Source organism: Pongo pygmaeus, chromosome 19, assembly GCF_028885625.2.
Source record: "Pongo pygmaeus isolate AG05252 chromosome 19, NHGRI_mPonPyg2-v2.0_pri, whole genome shotgun sequence".
Taxonomy (NCBI): domain Eukaryota; kingdom Metazoa; phylum Chordata; class Mammalia; order Primates; family Hominidae; genus Pongo; species Pongo pygmaeus.
The window spans coordinates 101,367,657-101,388,119 of NC_072392.2; the positions used below are offsets into that span (position 1 = coordinate 101,367,657).

At 56.8% G+C, this 20,463-nt stretch overlaps 1 long non-coding RNA gene across 1 annotated transcript; it reads left to right on the plus strand.

The window, feature by feature from the left end:
* The first annotated feature begins 2,057 nt into the window (after positions 1-2,057).
* LOC134738670 (uncharacterized) lies at positions 2,058-11,075 on the plus strand. Its single transcript, XR_010124585.1, has 3 exons — positions 2,058-2,780; positions 3,023-3,107; positions 10,221-11,075. It is a non-coding gene; the product is annotated as an uncharacterized LOC134738670 (long non-coding RNA).
* The last annotated feature ends 9,388 nt before the right edge of the window (positions 11,076-20,463 follow it).

The window sequence follows — 20,463 nt, forward strand, 5'->3', positions numbered from 1 at the left end:
ATCACTCCTCGCTGCACGATCACTCCTCGCTGCACGATCACTCCTTGCTGCATGATCATTCCTCGCTGCATGATCATTCCTCGCTGCACGATCACTCCTTGCTGCATGATCACTCCTCGCTGCATGATCATTCCTCGCTGCACGATCAGTCCTCGCTGCATGATCAGTCCTCACTACAGGATCAGTCCTCACTGCACCATTATTTCTCACCGCACAAGGGAGAAAACTACAGCACAGAGAGGGTGAGCCACTCGCCCACGGCCACGTAGCTGTGAGGGGGGAACTAGGAATTCTCATCCAGCCTTTGGGACAATTACACATGGACTGGATGTGACGGATCTTGAGCCAGGCTGACAATTGAGTCCCCATCCCTCAGCGGGTTTCAGAAGAGAGGCCCTCCCCTCTCCCACATCCCAGGAGCTCAGACGCCCTGGGATGGGCAGACAGTTCTTGGCCAGGTGGCTGCTCCTGGGGTCACATCACTTGGAGGTCTGGCCTGGCATGTAGACGCCCCCTGTGCCTGTGGGGTCCTGAGCCCCCTGTGCCTGTGGGGTCCTCTCTGGCTGGCCTTCTGGGGACGCTGGGAGGACCCTCACCTACCTGGCTGGCGCTGCCTGAAGGGTGTGTCTTCACCCTCCACTTCGCCTTTCAGAGCCCCCAGAGCACGGTCACCCGCAACCCCAGCCTGGCCTGGCCTCAGTCCCACTGGCCACCCTCACTCAGGGATCGCTGGGGGTCCTTGGACCTCAGACCACACAGGACCTCCCTTTGCAGAACAGGAAAACAGGACGGCCACCCTCAGGCCACCGCCCATGAGCATCACAGGGGCAGGTTCTTATCTCTGGGCTGGACGTGTCAAGGCCGGGCTTGGGGGCCAGAGGCTCCCCAGCAGGCCTCCCACTGGCCACAAGACACAGGCAGCCCCTCAGCCCTGCAGCCACGTCCTCTCCGACAGGGGCCCTCTTGCCCCAAGCCCAGCCGGGCCACTGTGGCCAGCTCCACGCACACATCTGGCTGAGCACACACACCAGGCTGCGGGGTGGTGTCACCACCCAGGAATGCAGGGAGACGTCTGGGGTTCTGGCAGAGAGGCATGGCCGTGCACCAAGAATGTGCCTCGAAGAGACATAATTATGCATTGGGGGAACACGGCATAACTAACCGGTGGATGCCACCGACTCCACTTACTTTACTGAGAGCTGAGAGGACAGCAAAGTCCGTCTCTGACCCTCAGGAGGGGAGGGCGCGGCTGGTGCCCACCGTCCTGCACGGGACTGAGGGATGCCTGGGCGTGGGTGGGGCACAACCGTGGGGGCGCTGGCCTGGGGGAGGAGGAAGGAGGCCGGGCGAGGGCGTGGGCGGCGCTGTCCTGGCCGATGGCTGAGGAGTCAGGGCGTGGCCGCAAGTGCGTGGCAGCGTGGCAGGGCGGCTGAACGACCCCATTGTGTGGAGTGAGGCCGAAAGGCCAAGTGGGGCAGGCGGGGGAAGAAGCACATTTCATAACTTCGGCCCATTGTGAAAGGGCTGCCTGCCCCTTTTAGAAAACTTGGAAATCACAGCAAGTCTCCAGCAGGGAAACAACGCCATGGGGGAGGGGTCTTATCGCTGGGCTGCGCTATCTCCCCACCCAAAGACCACGTCAGCCTTCCGGGCATTTCTTTCAGAACTTTAAGCCACACGTCTGTGTGTCTCTCTGTGTGTACAAACACGTCTGTTTATGTGTGTGCTCGCATCACTGGGGTCATGTTGTATGTGTTGTAAAAATTACTTTTTAACTTGTGTAATATGTATATATATATATAAAACAAACTCTACCATCTTAACTGTTTTCGAGTCTACAGCTCGGTGGCATGAAATACATTCACATTAACTGTAACTGTCAATTTCCAGGATGTTTTATCTTCCGTAGCCGAAACCCTGTCCCTGTTAAACACGAACTCCCCAGTCCCCCTCCCCCAGCACCCACCGTTCTGTTTCTGCCTCCATGAAGCTGACAACCCAGGGACCGCGTACGAGTGGAATCAGCAGGATTTGCCCTTATGTGTCTGGTTATTTACCTCGGCACAGTGTCCTCAGGGCTCATCCGTGTCATAGCAAGCGTCTGACTTTCCTTCCCCTTCCGGGCTGGGTAACGGCCCTTCATGTGGATAGACCGCGTTTTATTCACTCATCTGGCAACGGTCCTTTTGGCTGTTGTGAATAATGTGGCTGTGAACGTTTACGTCTTGTTCTGTTCAAAGCAAAACACACATTTTCATTCTTTCAAAAATGTCCTTATGTTTCCTGTCCAATGCCCTGGACTCAGGATTTGGGGGAGCCGGTCATTATATCACACCCGGGGTTTCCGCTGGAAAGAGCCTCAAGCCGTATGTGCTCTCCCGACGCCATCCTCCCCATAGTTGATTGTTCAGAATTTTTTCTCTTTGGAGGACTGGGGGGTCTCTCTAGCCTGGCCATCCCGAGTCCAAGTTTCTTTTCCCTGACAACAGACAAACAAGCGAGTAGCCCTCTCAGTCCACGAGCTGAGCCTTCGGAGGCTGGGGTTGCAAACCCTGATCCTTGGTGGGCTGGGGTCGGCCTCTGGGAGCCCCTCCTTCAGAGTGAGGGGCTGGTGCAGGTTTTCTCTTCTCCTCACCTGAGAGCTTTTTCTGCTGCCCGAGAGAAGAGGGCGAAGGCTCCATGGCTCTGCAGGAGTCCGGTAAAGAGGATGGGATGCCGGCTCCTGAGCCCACCGACGGCCCCGTCCAGCGCTGACCTGTGGGAAAACGGCCTCTTGGCAGGTCAGTCCAGGCAGTGGTTTCCCTGGAGCCAGGAGCTGGGTTCTAGAGCCCGGCCTTCCACCCCTACAGCGGGCAGGGCTGACGGGGGCAGAGCTGGGAGCGTAGCTCTGGGAGGTGGCCTCGGGGAACCATTTTCCCACCGGGCGGGCCCTTTCGTTCTCCTGTCTGTGCGTGCAGGGCAGCCAGGTCCCAGAATGGACCCTATTTTGAGAGATTTATTTACTTTCTTTTTCTTTTGAAAGGGCTGTGGCCAGGCAGAATATTGAAGCAGAAGGAGCCAGACAGTAGCCGCTCTCTCAGGGTCTAACGCAACAGAGAGCTCACCAGGTGTGTACAGAGCTGGGCGGGAGCCGGGTCTGCAGGACCGCCCGTGGGGAAAGGCCACGAGGTCTGCAGCTGGGGGCCTGGGCCGTGCTCAGCGGTGTGTGGTGGGGACACCAGGAAAGGCTGTGGGGGGTCTTGGGAGTCGACACCCTCCATGAGGGGCCCTAAGTCCCTGCCAGCTTGTGGAACCAGGGGGTCCCTGGAATAGTCTGTGTGGACCCCCAGGGGTCTTCTCTCCACCCCCGGGCGTTGACCTCCTGTGGGATGCTGACCTGACTGGGGTGTGTGGGGGTGTGCCCGTGTGTGCCCTTGAGTGCGTACGTGTAGGGGTGCGTGTGTGTGGGTGTGCGAATCTCCGACGACAATCTTCCGTCCGGGGAAATGGACGCCGTGTCCCTAGGAGGAATGCGGCTTTTCCTGTCCTGGGCTGGGGATGTGGGACCCCTTTTAACCTACTTTTGAGAACAGATTTTGGGGGACTTGTTTTTTAAAAATCACAAAATAAACATAACTATTGTTCTCCCACTGATGAAATTACCGATTTTCATGACCCAGGGACGATCTGTTTTCATCCTTTCGTGTATACCACCGTGGACCTTTTCTCCTTTTATGCACACAACAGTATGTTTTCAGGCTTTTCCAAATTAGGAGCACATTATACATATATATAAAATTTTCTGGATTGATTTTTAAAATGGAATCTTGTGGACAGACTTCCGTGACCTTAACTGTGGATTTACGTCAGGCTAATCGTTGTGAAGGTTTTTATTTTGTGAATACAATCAATGGATGTTGAGATTTTAGGTTCTCTTTTTCCTTGAGTTATAAACAATGCTTTTTCTCTCCTTCTCCCTTTGGATACACTCCCAGCAGTGTCAGTGAGCTGGGGCCTCGTGCTCCTGGGTCCTGGCGGGGCACGAGGCTGGTACCGGGAGCTTCTCCTAGACTGTGCGGCCCCTTAGCAACATTCCTACTGTGCAAAGGCCTTTCCTGGTTTACTGAAAAGATCTGGATGGGGGGAAGAGCCTCGCAGCCCACATGATGTTGGACCAGCGTTTGCCTCCTGCTGAGGCCCCCACCTCCCACCAGGCCTGGGGCTGCTTTCGCATCTCAGCCCCAGCCCAGGTCCAGCCTATGTCTGCAGGGCCTGCTCAGAGCGTGTCTGAGTGTGGACTCGCCCGCTGTTCCCAGCTCCAATCCATGATGTGAATAAAACGGAAACTAGAATTCGGGAGCCTGAGAGGCCAGGTGCCAATCTCTGTAACCTCAGGACAGAGGCCCGGGGGCAGGGGGGCCTGAGTGACAGGCCAGGGACAATGGGGGGCTGTGTGACAGGCCAGGGGAAATGGGGGGCTGTGTGACAGGCCAGGGACAATGGGGGGCTGTGTGACAGGCCAGGGGAAATGGGGGGCTGTGTGACAGGCCAGGGACAATGGGGGGCTGTGTGACAGGCCAGGGGAAATGGGGGGCTGTGTGACAGGCCAGGGACAATGGGGGGCTGTGTGACAGGCCAGGGACAATGGAGAGCTGTAGCTATACGCGGGCTGAGGCCCAGGGTGTCCCCTGGCCACTCTCCTCTGCATAGGCCCTGAGGCCAGGGACTCCTCCCACCTTGCTCTGGGCACTGGGGGCTCAGCTCAGGCCTGTTCCAGCCCCACTTTGATGCCCAGGAAGTCCCAGGATGAAATCGCAGGGACAGAAGCCGGGGCTACTGCTAAGACCCTTGGACATGGAAATGCTGACTCGGAGGCTCAGGGGCTTCCCACGCAGCTCCCTTGGGAGGCCCAGGCCAGGGCATCAGGGTGGGGTGCCCGAGCCTGTTCTCCGTGCCAGAGGGCCGGTGTCCAGGGGCCAGTGTCCAGGCCAGGGCTCACCCGAAAGGCCTGGAGCCTCACACGCTCTCAGGTAGGAAATGTCCTCAGGAGCCTGGGTGGCCCCTGCAGTTTTTTGGGAAGGTTTTGCTCTGATTTTTTCCTGCATAGCCAAGGTAAGTGCAGTTTTTGCCCTTTATTCATTGGAGAGTCTGGCCTGTCCCGCCAAGCACAGCGTTTCCCTCACGCTGGCCGTGAGCACCCAAGGGTGTCCAGGGGCCACGCAGGCTGCTGGAAAACAGATAGATGTCAGTGCTGTAACCCTGCTCCGGCCCACAGGACTCCGCAACCCTCCTTGAAGGGGCAGGTCCGCTGGTGGGGGGAGCACAGAGGGGCCCAGGCCGGGGCGTCTTAGAGGAAACCAGCTGCCCACAGACATGCTGGGAGCCCTCTCGGCCACAGCGAGGGATGGAGCCCCCGACGGACTCAAAACGTGAAGCCCAGAGATAGGCACCACACGGGAGCGCACGGGGGTCCCAGGACAGGCACAGGCACCCACATGGCCGCAGGTGGGGCCCCGGGGCAATATATATATATATATTTTTTTGAGATGGAGTCTCGCTCTGTTGTCCAGGCTGGAGCGCAGTGGTGCAATCTTGGCTCACTGCAACCTCTGCCTCCCGGGTTCACGCCATTCTCCTGCCTCAGCCTCCTGAGTAGCTGGGACTACAGGCGCCCGCCACCACGCCCGACTAATTTTTTGTATTTTTAGTAGAGACGGGGTTTCACCGTGTTAGTTTATCAGGATGGTCTCTTATCTCCTGACCTCGGGATCCACCCGCCTCGGCCTCCCACAGTGCTGGGATTCCAGGCATGAGCCACCGTGCGGCCAACACGGGGTCTTTCTTTATTGCCCAGGTGGGTCTTGAACCCTTGGGCTCAGGTGGTCCTCTTGCCTCGGTCTCTCAAAGTGCTGGGATTACTGGCGTCAGACACTGTGCCTGGCCACATTTTTTATGTGTGTGATTCACAACAGGGGTTTAGGGCAGGGAAGGGATAGCAAAAAGAAAAGTTCTCGTCTCAGTCAGTACCCCTGCCCCAACAGAAACCCCAACCACAAAGCCTCGCAGTAATTATCTCCAGGAATTTCCACCCTTTCTCCCTAAGAAATTTGAGTTGGGTGGTGGGTGGGAGGGCCTCTGCTCCCCCAGAAGCACTGAGGGAGAGGGAGGTGCCAGCGTCCGCCCTTTGTATTAGGTTTAAGCAAGTGCTGTCTCTGGTGCGTGGGGCCAGGGCCGGATGTCATCGAAACACCGGAGCAGCCCAGGATTCGTCGCAGAGGGGAGCGGCATGTATCTTACAGGGGCCGATGCAGTCAGACCTCAGGGTCTATGGTTTTTATGGTTGCTTCGAGTCTCGTCCAGGTGGGTTGTCTTGGAACCAGGTCTTCTGTCCAGTGTTTGCACGTGTCATTAAAAATCACAAACGTATGGCAGTGGTGGGCAAAGACTTTTCAGCTTTGGTGATTTTATTCCTCCCAACGGTGGAGACAGCTTGCAAAGTCAGGAGCTGGGTGATGAGCTTGCTGGAAGTTCAAGGGTGAAAACAGCCCTCGTGTGGCTCCCGGGTATGGCCGGCCGACCTGCCTAAAGCCAGGCATGGTGCCGAGGTGCCCACACTGCTTGGAGCTGGCGCCACAGGGCCCGGTGTCCCTTGGAGAATCAGATTTGCCTCCGTGGACTCACACCTCCTGTGTAAGTGGTGGGTTGTGTGCGTGGGGCGGCGAGACACGTGGCAGGTGGCAGAGGCTGCATCCCGGGGGTGACTGACTTGTGATTCTTCTTCTGAGTGGGTACCCAGCCTCCTCTGACGCCCCCGGTGGGGAGAGTGAGGGGCACGAGCTTGGCCCTGGTGCTCAGACGCTTCTCAGTTCATGCCGGGGCCGCACCCTCGGGCCGCTCCATCTTGGACAAGTCTCTTGGCCTCGCTGGGCCCTACGCTGTGCAGCCTCTGCCCTTTCCTCTCCAGGTTCCTGTTTCAAAGCGTCTCTCTGAGGGGCTGGGGTACCACAGGGGCCACCATATGGGAGGGTGGTGGCCTCACAGGAGCCGGCAGTGGGGCCATCGGGGCCTGGCTATGGGCAGCTTGGTGGCAGGAGGGGCTGAGGGGTCTCTGGTTGGGTCTGAGGTGAGGCAGGTTTGAATTGGGCGGGACCGGAGGGGAGGGGAGGCGATGCAGGGCCCATGGAGGTGGACTTGGTCCACCATCACCCCACACCTTCCTCCAGCACATCCTTCCTGTGGGTGGAGTCGCAGCCCTGAGCTTCCTCTCCCTGCAGCCCTGTGGGGGAATCTGTTCTGTGCTCAGGGCATGGCGCCCGGTCCTGGGGGCTGGGCAGAGCTCAGAGGGGCCTGCCCCGGCAGCTTTGGTGGCTCGGCACTGCAGAGCCCGGCAAGGGCTTCGGCTCAGAGCTTTGGTGAGATTGAGGCCAGCGGTGCAGCTTGCAGGACGCTGAGGTGGTGTGAGCCCCGGAGGCCGACTCCAGACTCTGGCCAGCGTCCTGGCAGCTGGGTGACCACAGGCTGTCTCTACAGCAGCTGCCACTCCCGACACCACTCTCGGGTCCTCCTGGTATCGAGGGACCTGCTTGGGGTTGCCGTGGAGCTCGGAGCTGCAGGGTGGCTGAGGCCAGAGGCTTAAGACCCCAGTGTCAGAAGTAAATTAAAGGTGGGTGAAGGATGAGCGTGGGTTGTAGGGGCAGCCGGGAGCCCAGGACATCAAGGCCTCGTGGGGCCGGGCGGCTTTGTTGGCCTCCTGCAGCTGACAGGTGCTCCCGTGGGCAAACACTGAGGAATTGTGATGGACATAGAGATGACTGACAAGAACGTGCAGGAAGGAGGTGCTGAGCCTGAGGAAGGCTCGGAGGCACAAGCCGCAGGAGCGCTGGCCCAGCTCAACTCCAATCCCTGCTGCAGCCGGGAGTCCTGGGGTATCCCACGCTGACACCGGGGAGGGAGCCGTCCAGAAAGCAGCACCCCGTCACCTGGAGAGGAGTCTTTCTCCACACATGAGCTGGGGGTGGCCACTGGCCCTGTCATCCTCAGAGACTCATGCCCCGTCCGCCCAGCCACACACCCCTCTGTCCAGCCTGCTCGGGTTAGGGCGGTGTGAAGCAGGCACTGTCGCTGGAGTGTCATGGCCACCCCAGGGCTTAATTTGGAGGTGCCAGATTTGATGGTTGTCAGCCTGGGCAGGATTGAGGGCTTGTCCCAGACAGTCAGGAGACAAGCTGGGAGAACATCACTGGAGACAGATAATAAAGGCACTGACAAGGCCTGCGTCAACATGAGGTGCTGTCTGGAAAAGGCTGAGCCTGGTGGGGAATGGGTCCCCTGGAACGCGGGCCTGGACTTGGAGGACAGACGTAAACCATTTGAAGGTCACAGGGTGACGCTGAAGGGGCAGCAAAGAGAAACTGAAGACTGAGCTTTCAGAAGCTGGCTCACCAAACAGGGAGGCCAAGTTCGGTTGCCCCGCAGGCGGCGGCAGATCCCAGCTTTTCGTGTTTTGTCCTAGTGCCCAAGGTCTAGGAGGTGGTTTTATTTTATTTTTAGTTTTTGAAAAATAGAGATGGGGTCTTGCTATGTTGCCCAGGCTGGTCTGGAACTCCTGGCCTCAAGGGATCCTCCTGCCTTGGCCTCCCGAAGTGCTGAACCACCATGCCTAGTCTGATTCTGTAAGCCACGCAGGTGAATTGTTTTGCAGCTCACAGCATGGGTGGTTGTCTCTCCAGCAACCTGACCCACAGAGGACAGAGCAACAGAAGAGAGGTCAAGGGGCCCCTGCCTGCGGGTGTCAGGAGGTGTCGTCTTAACACAACATCCGCGTTCATGGAAGACGTGTGCCTTCAATGGAAACTGTCCGTCATCTGGGTCAAAGTTGGCTACAAAAACCTTCTGGGGGCTTCCTGATCGGAGTCAACGTTTACCATATAGAATGTGGGCTTCTGGGCATAAGGACAGCCTAGAAATCTCTCTGTTATGTAGACATTTTCCCTTTTAGAATTTGACCTTGATGTGCAAAGGAAATAAGTATATTATCGAGGTGTTATCATTTGGTCCACAGTTTTGGAAGCCTCCCATGTGTGCCCTGTGGTCGGGGTTGTGTGCATGACACACGCGCTCTGCCCCTGAAGAGCTTGCCGTCTGCTTCCTCATTACCGTACACCGAACAAAGGCCTTGGACATATTGCTGTACATGTTCTATGTGCACATAAACTTGGAACTGGACACAATCAGACAGGTTTCTTACCTGCAGGACTGTCAGAAACTTTAATGAGCAAATGTTCATTGTGCATCTCCTTAGGCAACAGGGACGTTGGGCTGGGACAGGCTGTGGGGTCTTGGATACCTGGCATGATGGTTTAAAGTATATCTGCTACTTTGACAGCCCTCCTTCCAAAAGGTAGAGCCCAGTTCCTCTCCCCTGAACGCGGGCTGTGCCTCCGGACCTGCCTTTAGTGAGTAGGATATGGTTGGAGTGATGCTCTGAGACTTCCCAGGCGAGGTCAGAAAAGGATGGCTTCTGCCTGGTGCACTCTCTTCTTCACTTTGGGGGAGCAGCTGCCCTGTTGCAGGGCCTGTAAGCAGCCTGTGAGGCTCACCCTGTGGGGAACCGAGGCCTCCCCAGCCTTGAGAGGGGGCAGACAAGCTCAGCTGAGCAGCGTCAAATCCCTGAGCCAAAGACATTGAGGATAATCAATGTTCACTATTGTGTGAGTCACTAAGTGTTGTTCTGCGGCTGTAGCTAACTCATGAACCCAGCATGGAGGTTGGGTTCTGTTCTGCTGGAGGTGGGGAGGCCTGGGAGGTTACTGTGTGGGGAGGAGACACAATGAACAGCCAGTGAAACCTCAGAGATGCCCCTGCAGTAGCTAGAGTGTGAAGGGCGTAAGATAGTGGGAACAGAGGGGCTGGGAGAGCTCCCGGGGAAGAATATCCCACATCCGGGATGTCTCTTCCTCACTCATGTGCCCAGGCCGTGCCGGGAGAGGCACTTTGTGAAGCTTGGGTCCGGGGGAGCCAGGGCTCCAGGAGGGATTAGCTCTGCTCGTCTAAACTATTAACATCTCTGCCTGTCTGTGAGAATGTGGTGCTTGCACCTAAGAACAAAACATTCGCCCTCACCTGCGCTTGCATAGTGACCCATTGCAGTATATTTGACATAAAAGCATGTTCTTTGTGTTTATGCTTAATCATTTTATTATTTTAATAAAGAATCCTGAAAAAGTTGTTGTTCTGTGCAGGTGTGGCCGCAAGACTGGCAGCAGAAAGGCACTTTTGTAAGAAGAGGGATGGGAGAAGCACAGAGGTGGACCTGGAAAAGTCAAAGAGAAGCTGTGGATGGAAGCTCCGGATGGCTGACCCCGAGTTCCAGCTCAAAAGAACAGAGATGTGTGGGGTGGGAAACGCAGTGGAAAGAGCGGCCCGTGAACGAGGGTCCTCGGCAGCAGGACCGCCCTCCTCATGGACAGATGGCAAGTGCTGGGGAGGAGGTGGAGGAACGAGCCTGTCACCACCAGTGGGAACGTGGGCGGGTGCAGCCACTGTGCAAAACAGCCGTTCATTCCTCAGATAACAGGCACGGACTTCCCACACGACCCAGCGATCCACACCTAGATGTAGCCAAAGAGAACCAGAAACACGTCCCCAGTAATACTTGTACCTGGTGTTATTCATAATAGCCAAAAAGTGGAAACAGCCCCAAGTTCATCAACAGACAAGAAAATGTGGTACATCTACCAGGCGCAGTGGCTCACGCTTTAATCCCAGCACTTTGGGAGGCCGAGGCAGGCAGATCACCTGAGGTCAGGAGTTGAAGACCATCCTGGCCAACATGATGAAACCCCGTCTCTACTAAAAATACAAAAATTATCTGAGCGTGGTGGCAGGCACCTGTAATCCCAGATACTCGGGAGGCTGAGGCAGGAGAATCGCTTGAACTCAGGAGGCGGAGGTTGCAGTGAGCCGAGATTGCACCATTGCCCTCCAGAATGGGTGACACAGTGAGATTCTGCCTCAAACAAACAAACAAACCAACAAAAAAGTGGTACATCTGTGCAGCGATATTATGTGAAAATAAAAAGGAATGAAGCTCTGTCATATATGACAACATGGATGAGCCGTGAAAAGATCATGCTCAGTGAAAGAAGCCAGACACAGAAGGCCACATAGTGTGTGATTCCATTTATACGAAGAGGTGAGAAGAGGCAAATCCAGAGACAGAAAGTGGACACTGGTTGCATGGCCTGGGGAGGGGCTGGGAGGGGCGGGGGAGGGGTTGGGGAGGGACTGGGAGGAGCTGGGGAGGGGGTGGGTGGGGCTGGGGAGGGGGTTGGGGCTGGGGAGGGGTGGGCGGGGCTGGGGAGGGGTTGGGGAGGGACTGAGGAGGGGCTGGGAAGGGGCTGGGAGGAGCTGGGAGGGGCTGGGGAGGGGCTGGGGCGGGGCTGGGGCGGGGCTGGGGAGGGGTTGGGGGAGCTGGGGAGGGGGTGGGAGGGGCTGGGGAGGAGCTGAGGCGGGGCTGAGGAGGGGAGGGGAGGGGCTTGGAGGGGCTGGGGAGGGGCTTGGAGGGGCTGGGGAGGGGCTTGGAGGGGCTGGGGAGGGCTGGGCGGGGCTGGGGAGGGCTGGGCGGGGCTGGGGAGGGCTGGGCGGGGCTGGGAGGAGCTGGGAAGGGGAGTTGGGGCTGGGGAGGGGGTCGGAGGGGCTGGGGAGGGGCTGAAGAGGGGAGGGGTTGGGGAGGGGCTGGGGGGCTGAGGAGGGGAGGGGAGGGGTTGGGGAGGGCCTGGGGAGGGGCTTGGAGGGGCTGGGGAGGGGTGGGCGGGGCTGGGGAGGGGCTGGGGAGGGGCTGAGGAGGGGAGGGGAGGGGCTGGGGAGGGACTGGGAGGAGCTGGGAGGGCCTGGGGAGGGGCTTGGAGGGGCTGGGGAGGGGAGGGGAGGGGCTGGGGAGGGGCTGGGGAGGGGCCGCTAATGTTGTATGGGGTTTCCTTTTTGTGTAATGAAAACATTCTAAAATTAGAGAGTCGTACAACCTTGGGAATTCACAAAATACCACCAGATTCTACACTTTAAATGGCTGATTTTTATGGTACATGCATTTTTTTCCTCAATGAAGCTGTTTGAAAAAGAAAAGGGGAAAGAGAGGAAGAGAGAGAGGTGCCAGTGGGGGAGGAAAAGAGGAAGAGGAACCTTGTAGAGCAGAGTCCAGGTAGAACTGCAACTGAAAACAGGAACCTGCGGTGCAAACGGCACAGCGTGCACCGTGCTGCCCTGTGCTGCCCTGTGCGCTCCCCTGTGCGCTTCCCTGTGCGCTGCCCTGTGCGCTCCCCTGTGCGCTGCCCTGTGCGCTGCCCTGTGCTGCCCTGTGCGCTGCCTTGTGCGCTCCCCTGTGCGCTGCCCTGTGCGCTCCTCTGTGCGCTGCCCTGTGCTGCCCTGTGCGCTCCCCTGTGTGCTGCCCTGTGCGCTCCCCTGTGCGCTGCCCTGTGCGCTCCTCTGTGCGCTCCCCTGTGCTGCCCTGTGCGCTCCCCTGTGCGCTGCCCTGTGCGCTCCCCTGTGCGCTGCCCTGTGCGCTCCCCTGTGCGCTGCCCTGTGCGCTCCCCTGTGCTGCCCTGTGCGCTGCCCTGTGCGCTCCCCTGTGCGCTCCCCTGTGCGCTGCCCTGTGCTGCCCTGTGCGCTGCCCTGTGCTGCCCTGTGCGCTGCCCTGTGCGCTCCCCTGTGCTGCCCTGTGCGCTCCCCTGTGCGCTGCCCTGTGCGCTCCCCTGTGCGCTGCCCTGTGCGCTCCCCTGTGCGCTGCCCTGTGCGCTCCCCTGTGCGCTGCCCTGTGCGCTCCCCTGTGCTGCCCTGTGCGCTCCCCTGTGTGCTGCCCTGTGCTCTGCCCTGTGCCCTGCAGGTGAGCCGTCGTGGCTCGAAGCAATTTCACTTTCGTGTGTCAGGATAGAGGAAAAGACGAATTTTGCATGAAGCGCAGGTCTGGGGCTTTTCCTCCCAGTTGGTAAAGGAGCTGACAGAGAGGCTGCGTGTTGATGTGAGTGTGTTGCAGGCCTTTTGTCTAACCAGAATGATGAGGGTGCATCAACGCTGTCCCGGAGAGCCCAGGTGGTAGATTATTTTGGATCCGGTGTCCCTGAGAGTCCAGATCATAGATTATTTTGGACCCACGTCCCAGAGAGCCCAGGTCGTAGATTATTTTGGATCCAGTGTCCCAGAGAGTGCAGGTCGTAGATTATTTTGGACCCACATCCCAGAGAGCCCAGGTCGTAGATTATTTTGGACCCACGTCCCAGAGAGTCCAGGTCGTAGATTATTTTGGATCCAGTGTCCCAGAGAGCCCAGGTCATAGATTATTTTGGACCCACTGTCCCGGAGAGCCCAGATCGTAGATTATTTTGGACCCACTGTCCTGGAGAGTCCAGATCGTAGATTATTTTGGACCCGCTGTCCCGGAGAGTCCAGATTGTAGATTATTTTGGACCCACTGTCCCAGAGAGCCCAGATCATAGATTATTTTGATCTGGTGTCCCGGAGAGCCCAGGTCGTAGATTATTTTGGACCCACTGTCCCGGAGAGCCCAGATTGTAGATTATTTTGACCTGGTATCCCGGAGAGTCCAGATCGTAGATTATTTTGGACCCACTGTCCCGGAGAGCCCAGATTATAGATTATTTTGGACCCACTGTCCTGGAGAGTGCAGATTGTAGATTATTTTGGACCCACTGTCCTGGAGAGCCCAGATTGTAGATTATTTTGGATCCGCTGTCCCGGAGAGCCCAGGTCGTAGATTATTTTGGACCCACTGTCCCGGAGAGCCCAGATTGTAGATTATTTTGGATCTGGTGTCCCAGAGAGCCCAGATTGTAGATTATTTTGGATCTAGTGTCCCGGAGAGTCCAGGTCGTAGATTATTTTGGATCTAGTGTCCCGGAGAGTCCAGGTCGTAGATTATTTTGGACCCACTGTCCCAGAGAGCCCAGATTGTAGATTATTTTGGACCCACTGTCCCGGAGAGTCCAGGTCATAGGTTATTTTGGACCCACTGTCCTGGAGAGCCCAGATTGTAGATTATTTTGGACCCACTGTCCCGGAGAGCCCAGATTGCAGATTATTTTGGATCCACTGTCCCAGAGAGCCCAGATTGTAGATTATTTTGGACCCACTGTCCCGGAGAGCCCAGGTCGTAGATTATTTTGGACCCACTGTCCCGGAGAGCCCAGATTGTAGATTATTTTGGACCCACTGTCCCGGAGAGCCCAGATTGTAGATTATTTTGGACCCACTGTCCTGGAGAGCCCAGGTCATAGATTATTTTGGATCCACTGTCCTGGAGAGCACAAATCGTAGATTATTTTGGATCTAGAAGAGGAGGAGTTCTGCTTTCTGAATTTGTACGGCCTCCTCCACAAACGAAACGAGAAAAACTCCTGAAAACTGGCAGCCTATCTTTCCTGTAAGAAAGTGGTGTTGGCAGGCCAGGGAAATTACCTTTGTTTTGTCTGGGGAGAGGGGATGGCAGCAGGACTGAGGCTTGATGTCTGGTGGTGACCAAAAGCACATTTTCAAATTGGAAAACATAGTACTTAGTGGAGGAATAAGCAAAGGAGAGAAGCGTGAGCTCCTCCCAATGAGCCACTCGTCAGAGAGCCGGAACCTTGTCTCTATCAAGCTGTCCAGGGAAGACGTGCTTCGCCCCCAGGGCTGCAGTGCACCTACCGCGCACACACTGGTGCTTGAAGGGTCAAGCTAGAGCAAATCAGAGAATCAGGAGGTGCCTGTTTGTGGACCCAGGAGTGGGAAGAACGCGGCTGCCCGAAGTCTTGGCACCAACAGGGAGAGAACAGTCACCACTAAGTGGAGGCATCGTGCGTCGTGGTGCGATTGTGAGAACTGTACCATGGAGTTGTTTTTGGTTTTTAGAAAACTTTCAGGAACTCAGAAACAGAGCACAGAGCTCATGACTCGGGACAAGCTCAGAGCACAATGTGAGGACCACTTGATCGGGGTTCGGAGACCAGGACCCGGTGCGGTGAGGGCTTTGGGTCCCCTGGCTGCAGGTTCAATGCCAAGTTCAAGGCACTGAAGCCAGAACCACAGGAGGAGCTGGCGGAGCATATGCAGAAGGAAGAGGAAGGAGGAGCTGGAGAACATGATGCTGCTAACCCCGGATGAAAGAGTGTTTGCAGGAACCAGGTGGGAACTCCTGGAGATGGCAGGGGAACCAGGTGGAGGGTGGCTGCTCAGTTGTATCTGCACATGAGACTTCAATCAGCGCCTTCGCTAGCCCATTCATTCACCTGGCATTTGTAGAATGCTGCTGGTGTACAGGGTGAACACAACAGCCAAACATCTTGGTTCCTCCTCAGAGATGGCCGGCCCAGAGCCTGGACGTCCGACTCACCAATACTCCAGTCCGTCAAAAGGACACAGACCAAAGGGGAAGGGACCTGCTGGCCACAGGTGGGGCTGAAATAGGTTGAAATGTGTTACATAACTCACATCTCATGGGTTCATAACTATCCCCCCCACAAAAAAAAGAAAAAAAAAAACAGAAAATGACAACAACAAAAACGAAAAAGAGGAAAAAGCTGGAAACCAGAGAGAATGATGCCAGGAACCAACTCATTCTCCTGAAAATGCATAAATGAAGACAACAGGTGCTCCTCCTGCCTTTCCCGGACGCATTGTGACCAACCAGAAAGTTCTCATGGAAAACCCGGCTAACAGATGCGAGAGGAGTGGTAAGATTCGCTGTGGACAGCCCAGGACCGTGTGCTGGCGTCGACACCGAGAGCTCCTTGAAGGACATGCTGGGAAGCACACAGCCCTGTGAACTCACTCCTGCCGAGAAACAAATCTTATGTTGCCAACCTCTGGGTCTGTCCCAGGGTCCCAGGAAGTACCGGCTCAGAGGAGCAGGTGGCACCGGGGGGGCGCAGCCTGTGGTGCTGGAGGGAGGGATTCCACAGGGCAAACACCCAGCTCCTTCAGCAGAGCGACAGGGAGAAGAGTGGTAACAACTAATTGGAGAATTCTGGATATTGACTGTTTATTTGATTTTTTTTTTTTTGAGACAGAGTTTCACTCTTGTTGCCCAGGCTGTAGTGCAATGGCATGATCTCAGCTCACTGCAACCTCTGCCTCCGGGGTTCAAGCGATTCTCCTGCCTCAGCCTCCCAAGTAGCTGGGATTACGGGCGCACGTCACCACACCTGGCTGATTTTGTATTTTCAGTAGAGATGGGATTTCACCATGTTGGTCAGGCTGGTCTCGAACTCCTGAGCTCAGGTGATCTGCCTGCCTCGGTTTCCCAAAGTGCTGGGATTACCGGCGTGAGCCACCGCACCTGGACTGTTTATTTGATTTTCAGGCTACTTCGTGTTTAGGGGTGACAGTGTTATTGTGGTTACCCTCTTTAATACTCCTTGCGTTTCAGCAGCGTTTGCAGGGAAAATGATATAATGCATAGGATTTGCTTTTCCATGTATGAGAGCGTATGGATGAGCGAGATGGATGAGTATTGATAATTACTGAAGCCAGGGGACTGGACACTGGGGTTTGTCTTACTATTTTCTCTACTTTTGTATTATGTTTGAAATTTTTAATAACACAAATGTATCAACATTGAGGCCCTTGTGGAGCCTACGTGCTGGTGAACCTGTACGTGTGTGTGAGACAGATGAAACAAACGAGAAGACAGCCTAACGTGGTGCAGAAGAAATGCCGTGAGGAAGCTGGGGAGGAGCGTGGGGGCTGTGATGTTAGAAGGGTGGCCTCATTGAGAAAGCACAGCGCATGCTTTGCGGGTGGGGGGTCTAGCTAAGAAGCCGCTCGGCGGAGGCCATGGCTGGGACTGGAGCTGCCATGGCCCAAGGGGAACGGGGAGGGGGCCCCCCAGCCCTGGTTGGTCCTGGGAGACTGTGGACCAGGTGGGTGGGACATGGAGCCCCTGGAGGGCTCGGGCAGCTGTGGCACCATCTGGGGGCTTGTTGGGGGCACAGGGAGACCTGTTGCCCGGGCCCCGCCAGGGACCAGGCAGAGCTCATGCTGCTGGGCTGGGGCTGGCTTTGGAGAGCTTGTGTGTGTGGAGCAAGCGTGTGCCTCAGTCTGTTCAAAGGAGCCCGAGGAAGAGGAGCATCCCCTGGATGGGGCCCATGAAGCTCCTCCCTGGGAAGCAGCCTGAGGGCACCCCTGGCCCAGGGGCTGAGTCCTGATGGCATCTGCAACCTCTGGGCTGTGGTCTCCCCGAGCCGTGACAGCATCTGCAGCCTCTGGGCTGTGGTCTCCCGAGTCCTGACGGCGTCTGCAACCTCTGGGCTGTGGTCTCCCCGAGCCCTGACGGCGTCTGCAACCTCTGGGCTGTGGTCTCCCCGAGCCCTGACGGCGTCTGCAACCTCTGGGCTGTGGTCTCCCCGAGCCCTGACGGCATCTGCAACCTCTGGGCTGTGGTCTCCCCGAGCCCTGACGGCGTCTGCAACCTCTGGGCTGTGGTCTCCCGAGTCCTGACGGCATCTGCAGCCTCTGGGCTGTGGTCTCCTGAGTCCTGACGGCGTCTGCAGCCTCTGGGCTGTGGTCTCCCTGAGCCATGACGGCATCTGCAGCCTCTGGGCTGTGGTCTCCTGAGTCCTGACGGCGTCTGCAACCTCTGGGCTGTGGTTTCCCCAAGCCCCGGCAATCCCTATCCCTCTCCGCTCTCCTTCGGGCACACAGCCCCGCATCTCTCCTCTCCAAGGGCTCGTAGTGCCTCAAGCCAACACTCTCTCTCCTTCTGCACACACAGAGGTCGATGCCTTCTTGTTCCCAGAACAGAGCTGGCAGCAGCTGCGGCAGGAGCAACTCCCACTGATGGGTTCATGTAGCCTCCTTCCCACCTGCACGGGAAAAAAGCCCGCATCCATTCTGTGAGGAGCTAGAGCAGCTCTTTGGCATCCTGTACAGGCCTTGGAATGCTTCAGGGAAAAAAGATGATTTTGCATCAGAATGGCTGTGGTCAGACTTGCTGGCAGAAGCCTCCCCCAGGCTCTCGACATGTGGCTCCTCGTCCTTTTCCTGCCACACCGCTGGGTTCCGCGCAGGCCTGGGTCCTTGAAGAACTGAAATTCTAGCTCAACCTCAGCAACTCTGTAGCCATTCGCTGGAAATTTGCTAAGAGAATAATTTGCAACACAGTGAGGTGGATGGGCTGTGTTGGTTTATTTTTACCACGCGCTTAGTGCTATAAAGACGTCACCTTAAATCAGGAGTGTGCAGGCGTCAGTAGGAAATATGTGGTGTGGCAGGTGACGCAGGCCACACCCTCGACCTTGAACCCCTGGCTTCCTGCACCTGCAGCGGGTGGAGCCCAGCTTGACTCCAGCCCTGACGATGGACCTGGGTGCAGAGGAGACCCCTGGTGACCTGCAAGGTCCGACCTTCAGTCCCTTCACGCAGGGAACATGAGGGGCTGTCACTCCTGAGGGAAGCTCTGAGTCTGTTTATCTGGAGATTTACCAGGGGAAAAGGTCATCCACCTGTCGGCTGGTGAGACGGGTTCCCTGTGTGTGATGACAACTTCCTTTTAAAGCCAGCAGCTTGCACAGCATTTGCTCAGGTTCTCTGAATGGATTACCATTCATTCACCCCGCACCCCTGCTCCACTGAACGCTGGGGATGGCAGAGGCAGCTCTGGCCGGTGGGGCAGCCGCACGACTGTAGGGGTCAGTCAGGACCGGGAAGCCTTGGGCAGTGTAGGGTGCCGTGACCAGGGAGGGTCTGCTTCTTGCAACAGCCCCTTTCCCTGTGCACAGAAAAGAAGCTGAGGACAAGAACAGTGGCGTGGCTGGCATGGCTGGGGCTGCTCAGGGCCTCTGTTGTTCAGCTGGGCTCGCACCTGAGGCTGACCCCTGGTCTCTGAGACAAGCCGATGGCCGTCAGATGCCACAATCCCTGTCTGGACAGCCCCGAGGACGTGTGTCACCTCAAGGAGCTCAGAGAGGATGGTGGAGTGTCTGGGTCAGAGGTCAGGACCCACCTTGCACCAGCGGGCTTGGGTTTAGTCGTTTACCTAGGAGGTCGAGGATCATCCTGGCTTAAGTCCGGGGCACAGCACAGCAAAATCTACCCTTTGGGGGTTCATAAAGAACTGCACAGTTCTGGCCTCGTAGAGGTCGCCAGCTCTCCCAGGGTCCTGCTCTTCTCTGAGTGACCACTGGCCTCTGGTCTGGTGGACGCCTGGGCATCTGTTTCTATGAAACAGCCTGTTGGTTTCTGTGTTTCAAATATTTGTGTTTATTATGGAAGAGACATTATTTTTTCATGGAATTCTGAAGACTTTTTTGAAGGATGAGCAGGTTTTGGACAATTTGCAATTCTTACAAGTGTCTGTAAATTTACATTACTGTTATAAATGAGAAGACTCTTCTGATATTCAGACACCTTGTTAAATACTGGCTTGTCATTGATGCGTGCAGCCCAGTGTGGGCTTTGTGGTGGTTTGAAGTGTGTATGGTTTGTAGCACAGTCGTCCTGACAGCTGCACACGGACATTCCCCTCCCAGCGCAGAGGCATCTTTGGCACGAGCTTCAACCGTAAATCCGGAAGCAAACTTGCTGGCTTTGGACTTCATGGGCCGGTTAAGTAACCCCCATATCTGAGGACTGATTTAAATGTAGTTTTAATTTTGTCCAAAAATAAAAAAAAAGTAAAGCAAGCAACAGCAGACATCGTCACTTATGGGAAGTGCCTGGGGACAACAAAGTTGGCCTAAAGGATGCTGCTCCCAGAGGCAGGCAATGGCCCCTCTGGGCACAGACGCTTTGGACTCTGCCTGCCTCCCTGAGCAGCAGCGGCCGTGACCAGGTCCCTGTGTGTGGCCCTTGGTCCTGTGCCTGTTCAGACCACAGCCCACAGGTGTCCTCGCGACCCCAGGCAGACACTGACCACAGGACACTGAGAGGTTCAATGCAAGGCAGGCACCACAGCGTGAGGGGCTGAGTGCAAGAGCTCAGGGCATCCTCTCCGAGAGCCCCACACTGGAAGGGTGGGGTGTGGGATCTGTAGGGTGGGGTGTGGGATCTGCAGGGTGGGGTGTGGGATCTGCAGGGTGGGGTGTGGGATTGTAGGGTGGGGTGTGGGATCTGTAGGGTGGGGTGTGGGATCTGTAGGGTGGGGTGTGGGATCTGTAGGGTGGGGTGTGGGATCTGTAGGGTGGGGTGTGGGATCTGCAGGGTGGGGTGTGGGATCTGCAGGGTGGGGTGTGGGATTGTAGGGTGGGGTGTGGGATTGTAGGGTGGGGTGTGGGATCTGTAGGGTGGGGTGTGGGATTGTAGGGTGGGGTGTGGGATCTTCAGGGTGGGGTGTGGGATCTGTAGGGTGGGGTGTGGGATCTGTAGGGTGGGGTGTGGGATCTGCAGGGTGGGGTGTGGGATCTGCAGGGTGGGGTGTGGGATTGTAGGGTGGGGTGTGGGTTTGTAGGGTGGGGTGTGGGATCTGTAGGGTGGGGTGTGGGATCTTCAGGGTGGGGT